General features: G+C 34.3%; 1 protein-coding gene across 14 annotated transcripts in view; it reads right to left on the bottom strand.

Moving 5' to 3' along the window:
* The window catches only part of LOC143255737 (CYFIP-related Rac1 interactor B-like), a 73,671-nt gene extending 62,916 nt beyond the window's left edge, over positions 1-10,755 (bottom strand). For 12 of the 14 annotated variants that reach the window (XR_013030811.1, XM_076511883.1, XM_076511891.1 and 9 more), the window contains exons 1-2: positions 10,367-10,743; positions 1,016-1,085 (exon numbers count right to left, since the gene is read on the bottom strand). The gene's annotated coding sequence lies outside the window, so the exon portion shown is untranslated. Of the gene's footprint in view, positions 1-1,015; positions 1,086-10,366 lie in introns of all 14 variants that reach the window. The other 2 variants (XM_076511889.1, XM_076511880.1) reach the window with 2 other exon arrangements.
* Positions 10,756-12,519: the final 1,764 nt, after the last annotated feature.

Below are 12,519 nucleotides of genomic sequence, written 5' to 3'. Positions count from 1 at the left end.
CGCTGTGAGAAATTTACCACTGTTTCGGAATAAAGCCAAGAAACAAAGATAGCTCACATTTTCGTATACGTCTGTCTACGTGCGTTAGCACCCACACAAATCTAAATAGAAAAACAGAGTGAAGATGACTCTGCGTGCTGATGTCTCTTTTTAAGTTTTTAACAGAACAGTAGTGTAAAAATAAGCAACACATTTCACAAACAGGAAGATCCTTTGGTCGAAATGGAAGAGAATATTGATATCTCAGTTTGTTTTATTGGTTGGTAGCAAATGTTTGAAGAATTATCTAAAGCAACAAGTATAAAAACACGTGATAACGGAATTCATTTTATGTGGGTGACATCACACCCTTTTGTTATTAGGCGCCGAATGTAATATTACAATTAAGCTTACAATATACTGAATTGCACACAGTTGGCCCGACATGGTCAGGTGGTTAAGCGCTCGACTCCTAATCTGAGGGTCGCGGGTTTGAATCCCCGTTGCACCAAACATGCTCTGCCATTCAGCCGTGGGAGCATTATAATGTTTCGGTCAATCCCACTATTCATTAGTAAAAGAGTAACCCAAGAGCTGGAGGCGGGTGGTGATGACTTGGTGACTTCCTTCTAATCTTACACTACTAAATTAGGGACGGCTATAGCAGATAGTCCTCGAATAGCTCTGAGCGAAATTTAAAAACAAACAAACAAGCACACAGTCAACCGCCAGTACCCCTAATGGCACAGCGGCACGTCTACGAACTTACAACGCTAGAAACCGGGTTTCTATACCCGTGATGGGCAGAGCATATCTGTGCCCACTGTGTAGCATTGTGCTTAACTTCAAACAACCACCAGGATAATATATTGCACGTGTCACGTTTATGTGTTAAATATATAACTGGATTTGTTAGATCCGTAGACTTTTTTAGTAAATCTACACATTTACATGAATTAAAACTACTTGACAACATTTATATTAAATTGCAATTGCCAGTTATACGCTTTACTATTTAAAGCTATTTAGAAATTACCATATTTCGAAAAGAAGTAATTATACTTTCCATCATCACTTTTCATCTTGTTACTGTTGAATGATGGGAGCTGCATAAATATAAAAACCAAAACTTACTCTACAACAGTGTTCTTATCATACATATAAACAGGGGTTCTACTTTATGGTAAAGTTTCTCTAAATTGAAGACAATAAGTATTTAAGTTTCGGATAAAATTTTCTAATCAGAAGAGGAAGCAAACTCGGGTGAACTATTGTCGTTTTTCGTATAGTAAAAGAACAAAAATAAATATTCAGGTTAAAATCAGGTTTTATTCATAAAAATAAAATGCTTAAACACAAAGCAAGGCTGACTGCTCTCTCAATTTGAAATAAGTAACAAATATGTAACAAAAATTTACTAAAATAAGTCACAAAAAGGTAATAAAAATTTGCTAAAATAAGTAGCAAGTAGGTTACAAAAATGTACTGAAATAAGTAACAAGTAGGCTACAAATTTACTGAAGTAATCAACAAATAGGTTACAAAGATTTACTGAAATAAGTAACAAGTAGGTTACAAAAATTTACTGAAATAAGTAACAAGTATGTTGCAAAAAATTACTAAAACAAGTAACAAGTGGGTTACAAATATTTACTGAAATAAGTAACAGGTAGGTTACAAAAAGTTACTGATATAAGTAACAAGTAGGTTACAAAAATTTGCTGAAATAAGTACCAAATAGGTTACAAAAGGTATACTGCACTTTTTGGCCAAAATTGTGGATAGTCTTAAAAACATATTATCATTTTAAACATCAATCAGGCATTTTTAGATAAGCACCCTCTTTCTGTCAGTCTGAAGGAAAGTTAGGTACAATCAATTAAATACTTTCAAAGCAAAAAAAAAAAAAAATATATATATATATATATAGTTTTGTCACAAGTCTGTGTTGTCTTTTGGTTGGTTAATCAAACAAGCGGCATAGAGAAAAAGAGTTTACTAAACTAATCTGGTTTCAGATATCCATTAAGATATATCATACTTTGTTTTGAAACAAAGCGACATTGGGTTATCGAACCCGGATTTTATGGTTATAAATTCATAAACTTACCGCTGTCTAACCTGAAGGTAGGAGGGACAACACATATCACCGTTTGAATACAGCGCAGTTTACTAAAGAAACTCTTTACTATCGAACTCATAGTCGGAATGTAGAGCATAATTTAGGGCTGCTGCTGACGGAACTGGATATATGGTTGTATTAGTTGAGTTTTGGGTGTCTGGATGCAGAGCTTCAGTTTTTACAACTTACCCAAGGTAAAACATTTCGTTGCAGTTGTAAAACTCATGACTTAAAACTGACTTCAATAAAGGAAACAGCACTCTTGTTTGCATCCACAGTTTCCTTACAATAATATACACATTTCTTTCAGTTGTTCCTTTAATGTTTTACTTAGAGCTATGGGTAATTCGTTAAAAGACTGCCTCACACAAGCAGCATCTTTAAATGATAGTATTATTGAAATTAGACTGCAGTTTCTATATTCGTTTTTGCTGTTGTTACGTGGAAATAATTTCTTTAATGTTAGACATCTTTTTGTCCATGTCATCCTTATTCTATAGAGCCATCATCTTAACCCACATTATTGAAAATGTACGACTATTTTGTGTATGGGTTATTATTTAATTTACTTATTGATTTAATATTTAATGGCTATTTAGTTTTATAACAATAGTGTTGTAAGTAACTATTTTAAAGGCGGTTGTTATGACAAATTTCGTTACGTAACTCGGTAAAAGTTGTACGTTGTGTTTGTAGTTCAGTTGTATTCTTGTTGACGTCCTCTTTCTCAAAACGCCGCGCTATGAGAGTATTGTTACATTATAGTGCCTCTAGTTACGGGAAATTATATATATATATATATATATATACATTGGCGAAAAAGTGAAGTTAGCTTACGTGTGCGCGTTCAACCTTAACGAATGATACCTTGAAGTGAGTTTCACAGTTTGATAGAGATAAGGGGAATAATTTGTCTTGTCAAAAGAAGTTCTGAAGTGACTGAACACGCCTGTGCGGACGTTGGTGGAAAGGAGACAAGTATTTAAAGTTCATGATACAACTGTCCTGTTATATGTTTTGTTCTGTCTGCCAAATGATATTTTTAAACCACAGAAGTTGCATACAACAGTTGCGTCGTTAAGCCACTGTCACCACAAAAACACTCTAATGAAGTATCCGCTTACTAAATCAACAGATACTTTTGGTTTTCCGTCCATTATTAAAGAATTTTACTTATTTGTATTCAGAAAGCTTCATAGCCTCAAAATCTTTCGCATTATATTTCGCATTTTTTAAATGAATTGATTTATATTTTTATACCATGGTGTTTTTTTTTAAGTCAAGCACAAAGATAAGCAATGGGCTATCTATGCTGGGCCCACCAGGGGTATCGGAACTGGTTTTCTAGCGTTGTAAGCCCACAAATGCACCACTGTGCCGCTGGAAAGCTCTCTGTAATAAGCCTAACTGAAAAACAATATTGCGCGTTAAGGCGTGCTCTTTGTAATCTGAGGGTCGCGGGTTCGCGCCCGAGTCGCGCCAAACATGCTCGCCCTCCCAGCCGTGGGGGCATATAATGTTACGGTCAATCCCACTTTTCGTTGGTAAAAGAGTCGCCCAAGAGTTGGCGGTGGGTGGTGATGACTAGCTGCCTTCCCTCTATTCTTACACTGCTAAATTAGGGACGGCTAGTACAGATAGCCCTCGAGTAGCTTTGTGCGAAATTCCAAAACAACCAAAAACAATATTACCTTGCATTGCTTATAATTACGGTTGTCAACTTGTCATTGCATAGCTTTTGTAACCCTAACGTGGCACAAACTTTTTAAAAACAAAATATTTTAATACTGTTTATTTTATTCTGATCTTGTGTGTTTTAATTCTCTTTCTGGATAGTTTAGTAAAACTAACTGTTTTCTAAAATACTGTAATGATAAAATATTTTGTTGCTTAAGAAGAAAACACTATGGAATTACAAAATAGGCAGAATAGTTAATTCCATTGTACTATAAAAAGACATTTATGAAGAAAGGCCGTCCAACCATAATGTTATCTATAAGAAGATATTTTACAAGCGTAAATTCTAGCTACATATATCAGCGTAAGTGTGCGCATTCAACACGAAACGTTTTCACTTCCAGTTTAATTAAGATATTATTAGAGCGTTTAACCAAATATATAGGCGTCTTCTATACACATATACATATATTAGCGCTTTTACGCTTTCGTAACAGCCAGAAAGAGTTGAATGGTCAGGTATCTCTTTGTCAAAACATGACTATGCAGTTGTAGCTGTATGCCATTTAGTTTCAGGATGTTAAATCATGTATTTTGGCGATGAATAATTATTGATTATTTTTATAACTATACATTAGACGTTCAGTAGATACGTGGCACAGCTGTAGTAATTTTAACAACTATGACGGTTGGTTTTCCAAAGGAAGGAAAGCTGCTATATTACTATAATATGTATAAAAAATTAATTGTATAAACGAGTATGCCAGTAAATGATTCAAGACGATTCAGAAAGACCTGAAAAATCCCCTGGTACAGCAGTAATTTTACGGATTTACAATTCTAAAATCAAGGGTTCGATTACCCTCGGTGGACTCAAGAGATAGCCTAATATGGCTTTGCTGTGTTTGTTTCAAAATTCGCACAAAGCTACACGAAAACTAACTACACTAGGTGTCCCTAATTTAGCAGTAAAGACTGAAGGGAAGGCAGCTAGTCGGCATTATCAGCTACCAACTCTTGAGCTACTCTTTTACCAATGAATCGCTGGGAGTGATCGTAACATTAGAAAAGGGATTCGAAGCAGCGACCGTGAAATAACGAGTCAAGCGACATAACCACCTGACCAAACAAGGCCCAATTGAAATTCTGATATTTTACCGGTAATTATTTCTTTTAATGAAACAGTAAAACTAAACACAATTGTTCTTTTGATTTATATAATTTACACTATAAGTTACAACAAATGTATTGTAACACTGTGTTTGACGACTTGCTACACTAATTTCTCTTTGGCTCCATTGAAACATGAGTTTTTATGCTTTCGTTTATAATGCGGAACATATCTCCTGGTGTTCACACATAAGACACGTGTATACGTATAACAAGTGAATGGAAATAGTCGAAAAATCACAGGTTTTTATATCTTCTTCGAGCTATCTGGATAAGGTGTGTGTACGTATGTTTTCTTATAGCAAAGCCACATCGGACTATTTGCTAAGTCCACCGAGGGGAAACGAACCCTTGAGTTTAGCGTCGTAAGTCCGTAGACTTACCGCTGTACCAGCGAGGGACTCTTGACTGGTGAAAAAAGTTCAGAGCAAATATGGAAAATATATTTAAAATAATATCAAGTTCACAAAGAGTCTGTGAATCGTGTGTGGAATAGTCAGTTTGCAAAAAACAAACAAACTTAATTTTAAATGTTGATTCTTATATTTGTCTTTCTCAATGGTTTCCAAACTATCAGCCTATTACAATTATCAGTTTGTAAGTTATTAAATAAGTAACGTGCTTCTCACCATACTCGTACCACCAAGATCAATTGTCCTTCAAGTGATTTGTTTATTTACATGCATTTCAGGTATATCATGAAACAAATTATCACAAAGTACGGTAGTGCTTGGTATCTAGGGATGGGCCTGAAAAAACAAAATGGCTGACGCAAATTCTGTATTACTCATCATATTCGCAAATTTTTCTTGTAACAATCAGAAATTTTTTATAAACACCTAACTTAAATTTTCGAGGTTCTAAATATCTATGAATATCCTCAGTTTAACTGCCCCTGCACAAAAAAATCCGCTTGAGTAAAAAACAACGAATGGTGTAACAGCCAAATGTCCAACTGATAATTTTGATTCTGGTGTCAGAAGGTCTAACTTACAAATGTTTTAAGTTGGTGAGATGACTTACACAACAAAATGTTGCATTTTAACTTGAAAAGTACAGAAGCGGAATAACGTTTCACTAACTTCAACACATGATATCCGTGAAGACAACTCGCCAGGCTAAAACTGCTGCCATCATGGTGACTGCCACTTATCAAATATCCATCAGTATTGTTAAGAAAAGCAGTGGAAACGAGTAATAAAAGATTGAAAAAAATATGGATGACATAGGGATGGCAATGCCAAAAGATACAAAACCAAGGTAGGGATAAATTCACAACACTACATAAATATCTCTATATAAGTAACCACTGAGTCAATGATTACAGGCTTGTGGAAATTAGCCATTGCAATACTTTATATGATTATTCAGTTATAATGGTTTTATTTAAAGCAGAATTCTTTAAAATGAAAGGAATTCGATATTTAGTTGTAGATGAGATTTTTCTTGGAAAGATTTGTCTACTAATTTAGGTATTTTTGTTTGTTTTTGTGTATTCATACCTACCTTGTTTCTTTATTGTTTGGTATTGCTAATTATACAATATCGTTATTGTTATAAAACAAATTACTCATAAAGCATTTTACACTATCACTAGCTGATAACTTTTATATTAGAAACTGGAAGAAAATAATAGAGAGTATTAATATATATGCGTAAAGGTCAAATATAGCGCTCTGTTTGCGCTGTTATACGGCGTTGGTACACGATACAAAGCTACCACCTATTCAAAATTCCCAAATCCCTGGTTTATCAAGACTTCTTTTTATTAACGAAACATAAATGCAGATATTACAGAATTTTGAAACGGTTCTGTTGATTCTGATAAATTAAATAATTAATTTGTTGTATAATCATATTTCATTATCCAGTCTAAAATAGTTTGGGTTGGTGAAAAGGCGCGTATATACAAAAGCGTTTCCAAAAAAGAAAGTGCACTGAAGAGAGCAGTGGTGGATTTAGAAGTGAGTTTGGGATGACTAGCCACCCACTAAATCCATCACTGGAGGGAGAAAAAGAAAGACTGATAGTAATACCGTGTCGTCTTTGATCGCCATGCTTTTCACTTTCCTGTCCTTCCAAGGACGACTCGTGCATTTGAACAGTGCCTTATTTTAATGAAAGCAAAAACATGGATTGTAGCTCTTGCTTCAACTATGCATGTACCTTATTTCTCTAGGGATAAATGTAGCTGTTGCCTCGCTTTACCCCAGGGTTTTCATATTTACCTCATCAAACAGGCTATTCTAAATATATTACGATCTGTTGTTTGAAAACTTGTCCCTAGAAATACGTAATCCCAGTTTGTTTGTTTTTGTTATTCACTGTATAGAATGTGTCTACGCGTGCCTGGTGTTGTATTTAAAACTAGTTTCTAAAATTATTGCGCCTCAATAATTATCAACACTAGGATGCCTAACTCACAAACGTTCACTCCTCTTGATATTCATTGCATATGATATAAATACAGTAGGAATAATCACGTGCTATCAGAGATTCAAAAAGAATGAAATGGATATTATTAAGTGCTCTCAGAGAGGCCTGGGCTACTTCTTTCTCCTTAGGGTCATGGTTACAGAAAAATTTAAAAATCATGACACATGAAAACAAAATAAAACAGTTATTAGTCCAAAAGGTAAGTAAACCATAATTTACATGTGTGTTGGTGGTTTTCTTATAGCAAAGCGACATCGGGCTATCTCCTGAGCCAACCGCGGGGAATCGAATGTCTGATTGTAGCGTTGTAAATCCGTAGACATACCGCTGTACTAGCGGGTGACCATAATTTATATAATTAATGTGTACATATAATGTGCAGCTATAACATGAAAATGATGGCGTGTGTCACAACTTGGTCTGATTGGGAGGTATATGAAAACATGTCCCGAAATTTAACAAATGAAAAAAAAATTGTGTCTAAGTTTGAGGTCCGGGCCAAACGACTCCCCCCCCTCCAATTGGTCCTATTACATTTTCACTCCGTTTTTTGCAGCAGAAATGATACTGAATATTCCATACTTAAAATTACAAGTGCAAGAGATTTATTTATCTGTCTGACCTTCCTTGGGTGGTTTAGATATCTCTTACGAAACAATGGCTCTTTCTACAAAAAATATTAAACCAATAAAAACTTTATACAAACAAGAATATTTCTGACAGGTCGCAGTCCCGTCCCCACATGCGGCTTAGCGAAAAGTCTAACGGTTTATAACACTAAAACTCGAGTTTTGACAGCCGCTGTAGGCGGAGTCCAAATAGCCCATTGCGTAGCTTTGTGGTTTGGTTTGTTTTGAATTTCATGCAAAGCTACACGAGGGCTATCTGCGCTAGCCGTCCCTAATTAGCAGTGTTTGTTTGTTTTTGAATTTCGCACAAAGCTACTCAAGGGTAGCTACTGTGCTAGCCGTCCCTAATTTAGTAGTGTAAGACTAGAGGGAAGACAGCTAGTCATCACCCACCGCCGACTCTTGGGCTACACTTTTACCAACAAATAGTGGGATTGACCGTCACATTATAACGCCCCCACGGCTGAAAGGGCGAGCATGTTTGGCGCGATGGGGATGCGAATCCGCGACCCTCAAATTATGAGTCGCATGCCTTAACACGCACATATAATAATATTAATACTTCATTACATTATTCAGTTTTCGTTATTAATTGTTGTTCGTTTTACGTTCGACACTTCAGATTCAGTGGGAAGTCGTTTCATATCTTAATATTTTACTAATGAAGGTCGTTTCTGTCAGTCTTAACATTTTGTAAAATTGAATTTTAACATCTATAATAGGAATTAAAAACGACTATTAAATTTCAGTAGCGAATAATTTCATTGTACGGAGGATGAAATAGCAAAATCGAAAATTATGTTTGATTCCGAAATACAAGAGGTTTTGTGAAAGATCGAGTATCATAAATAATAAAAACATATTTTTGTGTTAGATTTTCTCACACTATCAAGCCAAAAATTAATAAACATTTGTATAAAAATGAAAAGTTATACCTAATTCGCTTCTGGTAAAACGTAGAAGAATAACATTCATAAATGCTACTTATTCAATTTATGTTTCTATTCGCTTTATATTTTTAAGAAAGACTTATTTATTTGACCCCCTTTCTAGCACTATAATTTTCTTCACTTTACGATCTTGCAAGTTGCCCCAGTAAACCAACTTATAGTTAAACAAACTTCCATTTGATGAGTATATTTACCGTTATTCGTTTATTTTAATACATATGTTTCTTTCAGTATAATCTTTTTATGCATGTGACTTATACTGTTGGATGTGTATTGCACAAGTCCTACCTGTTCTATAAATTTGAAGCAGATTCATGAAAGTAAGAATTAACAATATTTGTTTTACAAAATTGCTTGTGTCTTCGAACATTGTTGAAAGTTCTAAAATCAGGCGTGATTCGTATAAAAGCAGGTAGCCGAGAGACAGTAATAGATTTAGTATTGGACAGCTACAGCCAGTTTGCTATAGACATCGGAAGTTATAATAATTGTGATTAACGTTTATCAATCGGAAAACTATAGATATTTGATAAAAATCATTTACATATTTCGAATATTACAAACTGTTCAACTTCAGTGAATTGCTTCGGACGCTATTATTTCTACGAGAACATTAAATATCTTCCTCATTTAAAAGTGAGCACGTGACTAGTGTGAGGCCAGTCGAGAAAAGACAGCGTGAGCTTAGGCGAGGTGCATCAGTAAAACTCAGAATTAATTTGTTCGTCGTGGACCTGGATAATTGATAAAATATTCTGTTCTAGACCGGATAGGAGAGTCGATATAGTTTATAAGTTTGTAAAACTCGTGTATATTAACCAATATTTGTAATATCCATTAATATCAATTGTTATGATTATTTGTATATTAAAATATATTTGTGCTACGAAAGAAAATTGTGTGTATCAATCTTGTTGACAAATGTCATTAATTTCATACATATTAACATTTAAATAACTTCTAAATTAAAATTAACATATCCGGCTATTTGAAATCGTAATACCTGGTATAGGTAGTATGATAAATCGAAATAAATTATAATACGTTACAGTTTCACATTATACAAGGACATGTATTATCCATAATATAAAATAGGTCTTGCTGTTAATCAAATTTTCTTCGAACTTAGAAATATTTTCGAGTTTCCTATGTGTGTTGATCCTTTGGTTTTTATTTATACGTAAATGAAATGTCAAGATATGATAAAAAATATACATAGATATACAAAATAAATTATAGTATAGGGCTGTAAAGGAGAACACGCGGCTATTAGAAACCTCCCGTAGCTTCCTGAAGAAAACTATAGTACTTGTTACAAAGTTTTTGTTCTACGTGATTACAATTTGATGTTGTAAGCTAGTTAGCATTTGTTGTTTTTATCATATTATGTGCTACCAACTTACCTAGACGTACTTTGAATATGGAATGCGACGCAGCGTTCTTTCCGCACCCACGTTACTGTGAAACAACACTCAGTATTTATTTATTAGTATCCTTGTCTATCACAGCATATTACGCACAACACAACTTTGTGAATCGACATTGAAATGCTTTTTCATTCGATTCCCATACAACTGGAAAAGGAATTCATAATTATCCGTAAAATTCACTTTCAACGATGACGTAATTCTTGAATTATTTCCAAATGTTCCTCACTTAATAAGCTTTTAGAAAAGTAAAACTTGCACGCAATAACTCTCGTGAGGTACATTGGTAACAACGTACGAGACCTTTCTGCTGCCTTCTGTTTTCTTATTAACGTCAACCTGTGGTGCTACGCACGCTCGACTCAACGTCGACTAATGAACTTAAAATGCGAAAAAAGCGAAGCATTTCCGGGATTTATTCTCATGTGTAAGGGGAGTAAAAGTTTACCAAAACCTTAGTAGTGATGGCCAACTTTAATCGCCATATTTAGCACATGAAGTTGGAACCACATTATTTTCTGGCACCTTTGTTTTATGAAGTAAGCCTTCCAAAGACGCTTCATTGTTATCAACTTAGCTATTTCTTTTATCCCAGTCTTTAAGAAGTATAGTTTATCACATGGCCCTGAAACATTATTTTTATGAAATCACAGTGATCTAAAAATACAATAAATATAAAAATACATACAACGTTTACTTACAAAAACCTGCATCTTAACTACCTTCTAACGAATGCTGCATTATAATTTGAAAACAGTTATTTTTAAAGGTTGTTGTTTTGGAATTTCGCACAAAGCTACTCGAGGGCTATCTGTGCTAGCCGTCCCTAATTTAGCAGTGTAAGACTAGAGGGAAGGCAGGTAGTCATCACCACCCACCGCCAACTCTTAGACTACTCTTTTACCAACGAATAGTGGGATTGACCGACATCGTTATAACGCCCCCACGGCTGGGAGGGCGAGCATGTTTGGCACGACTCGGGCGCGAACCCGCGACCCTCAGATTACGAAGCGCACGCCTTAACGCGCTAGGCCATGCCAGGCCTGTTTTTAAAGGGCTTAAAAGCGTCTATCGAATCATATAGCTTGAGCTGTATTTTGAACTATTCTAAGAAAACGGCTTTAGCAAATGTTTTTAAGTGAGTCAAACTTTCAAAAATACTCAGACTAAAAAGTTTAGAAGGCATAGCTCCTTAAAAACTTACATTATGGTATTTTTTAAAATAATAACCTTTTGAAAATAAACCCAATTAAAATCTTAAGGGATTAATCTTTTCAAAAATTTAAATTTTTGAAGGAACGGCTTAAAAAATCTTTAGTATTGTAAGCTATATGTTTAATGTTTTAACTTAGGTGTTTGTTGTTAAAGGGAATCATCTAGGAATTTCATAAAAGTTGAGAATCTTGAAGTTTTATGTATTAAGTAAAATAATAATGACAAATTACAATGTGAGTTTTAGCATATTATTCAGTGTGCGGTGAAGAAGTGAATCAATGAGATATTCAGTTTAGTGTTAGTAGTGAATTTCACAGTAAAAGTTAGTACCGCAGTGAGTCAGACCAGGATTTCCCAAACTTTTGACCTGCGGAACTTCACATCAGAAAGAAAAAAACATTCCGGAACCTTGATAAAAAAATACAATAAAAATAAAAACAATCAGTCACTAGCACCAGATAAAGTTTATTTCAAACTTTTATAATATAAATTTATTAAAAATATCAATATTTAAAGAAAAATTCTTACTTCTACTTACTTGTTCAAAAATTTCTGCTTGCAAAATTTATATCAGTAAAAGTACAGTGTACTTATTTATTTATTAGTGGCTCGGATGGGCTTGCTTTTGTTCACAAAGTAGTTTAATATTTGAAGTTATGGTGTAAGCTCAACTCATCTTCAATATTTAGCCTGTTTCTAAATTTGGTCTTTGTATCTGTATACAGTGAAAATGTTTGCTCACAAAGATATGTTGTTGGAAAACGCATCAAAATTTTCAAAGCTGTCTCACTTATTTCAAAGTATTCTATAGCCATTTCAATCCAAAATTGTGCGATTTCTTCCTGTTGAAATTTTATTTTTAGGGTGTAATAAGTTTAAATTTCTATAAACTGTTCTTTCTGTTTCAAAGGAAA

Source organism: Tachypleus tridentatus, chromosome 7 (genome assembly GCF_004210375.1).
Source record: "Tachypleus tridentatus isolate NWPU-2018 chromosome 7, ASM421037v1, whole genome shotgun sequence".
Lineage (NCBI taxonomy): Eukaryota > Metazoa > Arthropoda > Merostomata > Xiphosura > Limulidae > Tachypleus > Tachypleus tridentatus.
This window is presented reverse-complemented; position numbering and strand designations above follow the sequence as displayed.